This window comes from Globicephala melas, chromosome 3, assembly GCF_963455315.2.
Source record: "Globicephala melas chromosome 3, mGloMel1.2, whole genome shotgun sequence".
Lineage (NCBI taxonomy): Eukaryota > Metazoa > Chordata > Mammalia > Artiodactyla > Delphinidae > Globicephala > Globicephala melas.
The window spans coordinates 502527-508945 of record NC_083316.1 but is presented as its reverse complement, the minus strand read 5'-3'; positions in this window follow the sequence as shown (position 1 = coordinate 508945).

The following is a 6419-nucleotide window of genomic DNA, read 5'->3' as shown; positions in this document are numbered from 1 at the left end:
CGGCGGCGCGGCTCCCTCTGAGCGCGCGCCCCCGCGCCCGGCCTTTAACCGCGGCCCCCGCAGCGCCCCTCGCGGCCGCCGCCCGCAGCGCACCGGCCCCCGGGACTCCCGCCCGCCTCCCGCTGGGGCGGAGCCAAACCAGGGGCGTAGGCGGCTGGCGCCAGGCGGCGGCGAGGACCCGGGGCAGGCGGCCTCTTAGGGTGTCGAGGGTGCAGTAGTCCCCGCGGTTCTGCGCGGGCCCTTTGGGGGACAGCTCCCCACCCCACCCTACCTCTCACCCCGTGTCCCCGCACCCCCCATTCTGGAGGCGCCCGAGAGGCCCTTCCACTTGCAGGAGAGGACCCTGGGGCACCACCCGGGACTTCAGAGGCAACCGGCTTCCCTGTCTGGTGGTAGCCTGGGTCTTGGAGAGACGGTGGGGGGATCCGAGTGGACAGGAGGCCCCTGGGGAGGGTCCTTTGGCGGGAACAGGAGGTAGAGGAGGGGGTCTCTGGGAAAAGCCAACTGCAGGTCCTGGCCCGGCTGGTGGGGACCCGCTGGCCTCTTTCTGCCTCGGGTTCATCAAGGACGGGGAAGGGCTGGGGTGGGGCCCCAGGGCTGCTTTCGCCCTGCCCCCCATCCCCTTGGCCTTGGCTGGACTCCTGGGCAGTGGGCAGGGGGTCTCCTGCGCTCGGCCCCCTCCGCATCGCCCAGCCCCTGGGCGCTCTCCCTGCTCTTTCCCTGCAGCGCCTGCCCTGCATCGGCCCCTACCCGCTTGCCTCCGGAGACTGCCCTGCCTCACCTCCTGCTTGGGCCCCCGCTTGCCTCTCCCTTCCGTTCAGCTGAACCCCCCGAACACCCGCCAAGCACCTGAACCTCCTGCAGGGGCCTCCGCTCAGCAGGTGCCCGTCGCTCTGTGTCACTGCCGTATCTCCAGTCTGTGGTGGTGTGGTGACCCCACATAGCCCAGGGCCGGCACCAAGCCCTGGAGGTGGGCTGCCGTGGGTGGCTGAGGTCAGCCCCTCGACGGAGCTGGGCCTCCCCAGCTCACCGCTGCAGCCCGGGCTGCCTGGCCCCCCAGCGCCCAGCCCCCGCACAACACGCATTGCGGAGCTACTGTCCAGGCAGCCCGGGGGCAGTTCACACACACCATCTGGTCCAGGTTCCAGGCTGTGTGGTTTCTGGTGCTGGCATCGCCCCATTTTACAGCGGCCCACGGGGCCCCGTGGTTCCCGCAGGCGCACAGCTGGTCAGCGACAGGGTGGGAGGCTGAACTGGAGAGCTGCTACTGTGACCCGGGCCGACCCTCAGCCTGGAGCCAAGCTGCACCCGGGGGCTGTGAACACAGGCGTGAGCAGTGCTGTGGGCAGCCTGGCCCGTGAGCCCTTCCCTTCGTCCCGTCTAAAGGCCCGGCCGCAGAGTGGGCCACTCCACGCAAGCAGACGTCCCCAGCCCTGGGGGACAGGTCTCCGCCGGACCTGCAGGCGGCCCAGGCTCTGACCCTGGTGGCGGCCGCCTTCCATGGGGCACCCAGCTCCAGGCCGGGGTCGGAGCCTCTCTCAGCAGCGCTCCAGGCTCTTCCCAGCCCTCCCTCTCCTTCTCCACCATCCATACCGCCTTTGATCCCAACTGAGAATATAAAGGCTCGTCATCTTGTGGTTTCACGTGTCTTGTTAATGTTTTTGCGACAACAATAATGATGACGCTATTGTGAAAGTGACCACTCGGGGATTACAGCCTTTCCAAAGGCATCGTGTTTATGTCCACATGCGGCGGCAGCTCGGGTAGGCGTGCGACGCCGTGTGCAGATCCGCTCCTGGATGGGGCGTGCGTGACACCTGCGTGCTCACTGGTGCAGCGGCTGCAAAGCCGGACTCCCCGTACTCCACGGAGGGGTGCTGGCTGGGAGCCCAGCCAGGTGTGCTGGCAGAGGCCACTGAGCCTCATTCTTTCTGGCTCTTGTTCCGTGCAGATGTCACAAGGTCTGGAGAAGGCCCAGAGGGAGAGCGAGGGTCCTGGGAAGGCGGGTGGCGTGAGGCTGGGGCTGCCTGGTGTCTGTCCTCACGGCCACCTTGTCACACGGGGTGAGGCAGTGGGACCGTAAAGCAGAAACCCCACACCTGTTCCACCCTGACCTGGGCTCGCTGGTGACTGTTTTCTTTAAATGCGTTCTTGAGCTGTATTGAGATCTAGTTCACGTGCCCCGCAATCCACCCACGTGGCGTGTACAACTCATGATTCTTAGCATTTTCATAGATGTGCGCAACCATCGTTGGCAACTTCGGAACATCTTCGCCCTCCTCAGAGAGCAAGTCCACCACCCACCGTCTTCCCGCCACCCCCAGGGAGCCGCACGACCTGTGTTCGTCCTCCATGGACGGCCCTGTTTGGGACATTTCGTGTGAAGGGCGTCCCGTGGCGTATGCTTCCTTCACTCAGCGTAGCGTGTCCAGGGTTCATCCACGTTGCAGCTTGTCAGGGCGTCATTCCTCCGTGGTGTGGATGGACCCCGTTCTGTTGGTCTGTTCATCTGCTGGTGGACACCTGGCTTGTTTCCTCTCTCAGGCGGCTGTGGGTGTTCACGCACAAGCCTGTGGACAGCTTTCCAGTTCTCTTGGGTTCGCACCTGGGTCACGTGGGGCCTCTGTTTCGCGTCGAGAGGAACGAGCCCACTGAGCGCCAGGTGTTCTCAATGTGGACTCCCGCCTCACAGCCCACCGGCCGTGTGGGAGGCTCCGCGCCCTTGCCGTCCTGTGACGTTTGGTCCTGGCTGTCCTGGTGGGTGTGACGTGGTGTCTCACATGGTTTTGGTTTGCGTTTCCCTGATGAGTGGCGCTGTCAGCACCTTTTCGCGTGCTTCTTTTCCATTTGCATATCTTCCTTGGAGAAATGTCTATTAAATCTTTGTCCTTTTTGTCGTTGAGTTGTAAACGTTCTTTACATATTGTGGTTGCAAGTTCTTTGTCAGATGTAGGATCTGCAAATATGTTTTTCCATCCTGTGGGTTGTCTTTTCACTTTCTTAATGGTGTCCTTTTAATTTTGATATTTCCAGTGTATCCATTTCATCTTTTGTTGATCGTGCTTTTGGTGGCATACCTCCAATTTCTCTGAGTCTTAATTTTTGACCTTCTGCCCACGTGGCTGCAGCCAGGGGGCAGGGCACAGCTGGTCATCCTGGGAAGTCCCTCAAGCTTATTGGTGCCGGGAATTCTCAACTGCAAGAGACTTGACTCAGACTCTCTGAACCCCAAAGAGGGTCACGAACCAGAGCCACGGACGAGCAGAGGTGGGGCTTGCCTGGGCACGGGACAGGGGACTCAGCCACCGGGACACTCTGGGGCGTCTCTCTGCCCGAAGACTCTGGGCCCCCCCGGTGCGTGTAGACACGGCCACGGCAGCTCCAGCAGCCCCACTCACACCCAAAACTGGGGAAGAAGCAAGGACGGTCCCACCAGCTCTGGCTGGAAAGGTCCCAAGAAAGGGCCTGTGTGCAGTGGCCGTCAGCCTGCTGAACGTCCACTCCTGTGCTTGGTGCGGGGAGGGTGATGGCGGAAGGGGGAGGGGCAGGACTGACACGGACCACGGCCGTCACCTCACAGAGCCCCAGCTGAGTGTGGGTCCTGGCCAGGACAGAGGCAATACGGTGCCCCGTGCACCGTCTATGAAATCCTGAATCGTCTGTGGCTCGGCCAGGCAGAAGTGCTGTCTGTTTGCAATGTCCTGTGTCCACCACTTGGTCCTGTTCTGGGTGGAGAGTGGCCCATGGCTTCCCAGCCTCACCCAGCAAGGCTCCCAGGTGGTCCACAGTGGGTGCATGGGTTGAAGTTTCCAGAGAATGGCCACTGTCCCCCCACCCCCCTTGCTACCACAGTGCCCTCAGCTGGACAGGCAGATCGTTGACAGAAGGGCAGACAGCAGGCTGGGCTCCAGGCCCCCTTTGCCCTCAGGCCCAGGTCCCAGCAGACCCTTCCCGGCGAGGCCCAGGCAGCAGCTAGGATGGGCTGGGCCCGGCCACAGGCTGTGCTTTGCTCGTGTCTCCTGCGTCCTGGTCACTCGCTGTCTCGTGCCACCATCACCTCCGCTGGCGACCCCCACCTGCTCCTCGGAAAGGCCCCCAGGGCTCCTGTTCCCACCTGTAAAAGCGACTCCGCCCGACTCCACGTGGTCCTTCCTGAGCCTCAGACCACACGTCTGCCGACTCCAGGGATGAGCACAGGCTCCCTTCTCACCTAGGTCCCCTGTCTGGGGGCGCTGACCTCAGAGACGCCGGAAAGGCCCTCCGGCCCGGGACACTGTGCTTCCCAACCAGGCAAGGCTGCGGCCACGTCCCTACGGGGCACGCAGCGCCCTCCCCCTACTGCAGGAGGGACACGAGCCCTGCTCTGCCCGCTCCCTGGGCTCGGGGTGGCATCTGGGTGCCTTGAGGGGCAGGAAGGGCCCGCAGTCCTCCTCAGCTCAGCTTCCTGGCCGGGCTGTCAGTGCCCACGGGCGCCTCCCACGCGGGTGGGTCCTGTGCGTGTCCCTCGTCGTCCACACAGGGCCACGGCTGTCCTGAGGGTCCGGCAAGCCCCCAGGCTCAGGGGGGCTGGGAGGTGAGGGGAGCCCTTGCCCCCAGATTTCGGGGTGCACTCACTGCTTGAGCTCAGGAAGGAGGGTCTGCAGCGCCGGCTTGGAAGATGCGGGCGTCCGTCCAGCTCTTGGGCTCAGCAGCCCAGACCGGGCACTTTGGCCTTCGGAGGCCCTTTTCTCCATAAAAAACACTGAAAATTCTATCTTCTAACTGTGCCCGCCCCTGTCCCGACGGCATTGCTTCCTCAGCCTCCCCACCGAAGGGTGAGTCCTGGCCAGATCACTGACCAAGCCCACGAGGCCCCGGGGGCCGAGGCTGCGCCCGCCGTCTGGCCCCAGGCCACCAGGCCCTTCAGCGGAAGCTGGTTCAAGCTGCCTTCCATCCATCTTCAGGCTCCCCGCGGAGCCCCACACCCCGTGCCGTCCCCCAGCCGGGCTCCCGGTCCTGCAGGCTGCCGCGGGCTCCCGGCCAAGCCTGGGCTCCCGAAAAAGGCCACCTGCCCGCTGACCTTGGCAGCGCCCAGCTGGAGGGCACGGATGCAGGAAAGGCAAGGTCTCTGCTCACACTGATGCAGCAATCGCTTCAGTTCTCAGGAGGAGCCTCCAAGTTAAGAGTCTGCAGATGGCTCTTTGCTGATGCACACTTAGGACCTCAGGCTGAGCACACACACTTGGCAACAGCGCTGGGAGTCTGACCAGTGCCACCGTGCACAGCTGAATAGAGCGCCTGCCACAGCCCAGACACCAACGCCACGTGAAAGTGCCCCGCATGTAAAGACGGACGCAGACAAGAAGCCCTGATAGCGGTCGAGGGGTGGAGCTCTGACCCAGAGCCAGCTCACGGATTCCACCCCGGGCCCCAGAGAGAGCTCACATGCGCTGGTGCCAGGGGAGGGGCCGGATCCCTGGGGGACGGGGCACGGGCACCCCGAGCTGAACCCAGACCTCTCACGCCCACACTCCACTGGACCCCAGTCCCCCACCCTGCCGGCAATCCCCGCTCAAAGGTGGCCCTGGGACGCCGTGACTCTCAGCTCCTGGCACCTGCTGGACCCTTCCCCTCTCTGACTGTCCCCCCAGGTGGGGCCAAGCTGGGGTCCCTACAGGATGTGCCACCAGCTCCAGGGCCCAGCACAGCCGCTGGCTTGCACATTCTTTTTTGTTTTGTTTTGTTTTGTTTGCGGTACGCGGGCCTCTGTTGCGGCCACTCCCACTGCGGAGCACAGGCTCCGGACGCGCAGGCCCAGCGGCCATGGCTCACGGGCCCAGCCGCTCCGCGGCATGTGGGATTTTCCCGGACCGGGGCACGAAGCCGTGTCCCCTGCATCAGCAGGCAGACTCTCAACCACTGCGCCACCGGGGAAACCCAGCTTGCGCGTTCTTGAGACTCAGGCCTGGAGCCGCTGTGACCGTTCACAGTGCAACGCGGCCGCGCCCTCTTTGTTACCCCGGTCGGCAGGGGTGTGCTTGGCCACTGTCCCTGTCCTGGACTTTCTCTGGGGCGGCCTCTCCTTGTCGCCCACTGGTTCGGTGGGCATCGTGCTTGCGTTGGTGCTTTCGCTATGATGCAACCCTTGCAGGGTTGCCGTCTGTTCTTCCCGCAAGTCTCAGACCAGTGTGGTTTGCGTGTGGCCCCCTCACGTGGCGCTGACTGGTGTGTCCTCGCCACAGCCCGTTTGTGGGACGCCATCCACTGTCAGGGCGGGCGCGCTGCCTGGGCCCCCTGTGCCTCCGAGGCCCCTTCCCCTCTGCTGAGCTCAGCCCCTCTGAGCGTCCTGGCCCCCCGCGGATGGGCAGTCTGGGCGGGGACACTTGCAGTGTCCTGTCCTCTGCCGGTGGAGAACCGGGGCGGACCGGAAGCTGAGACCA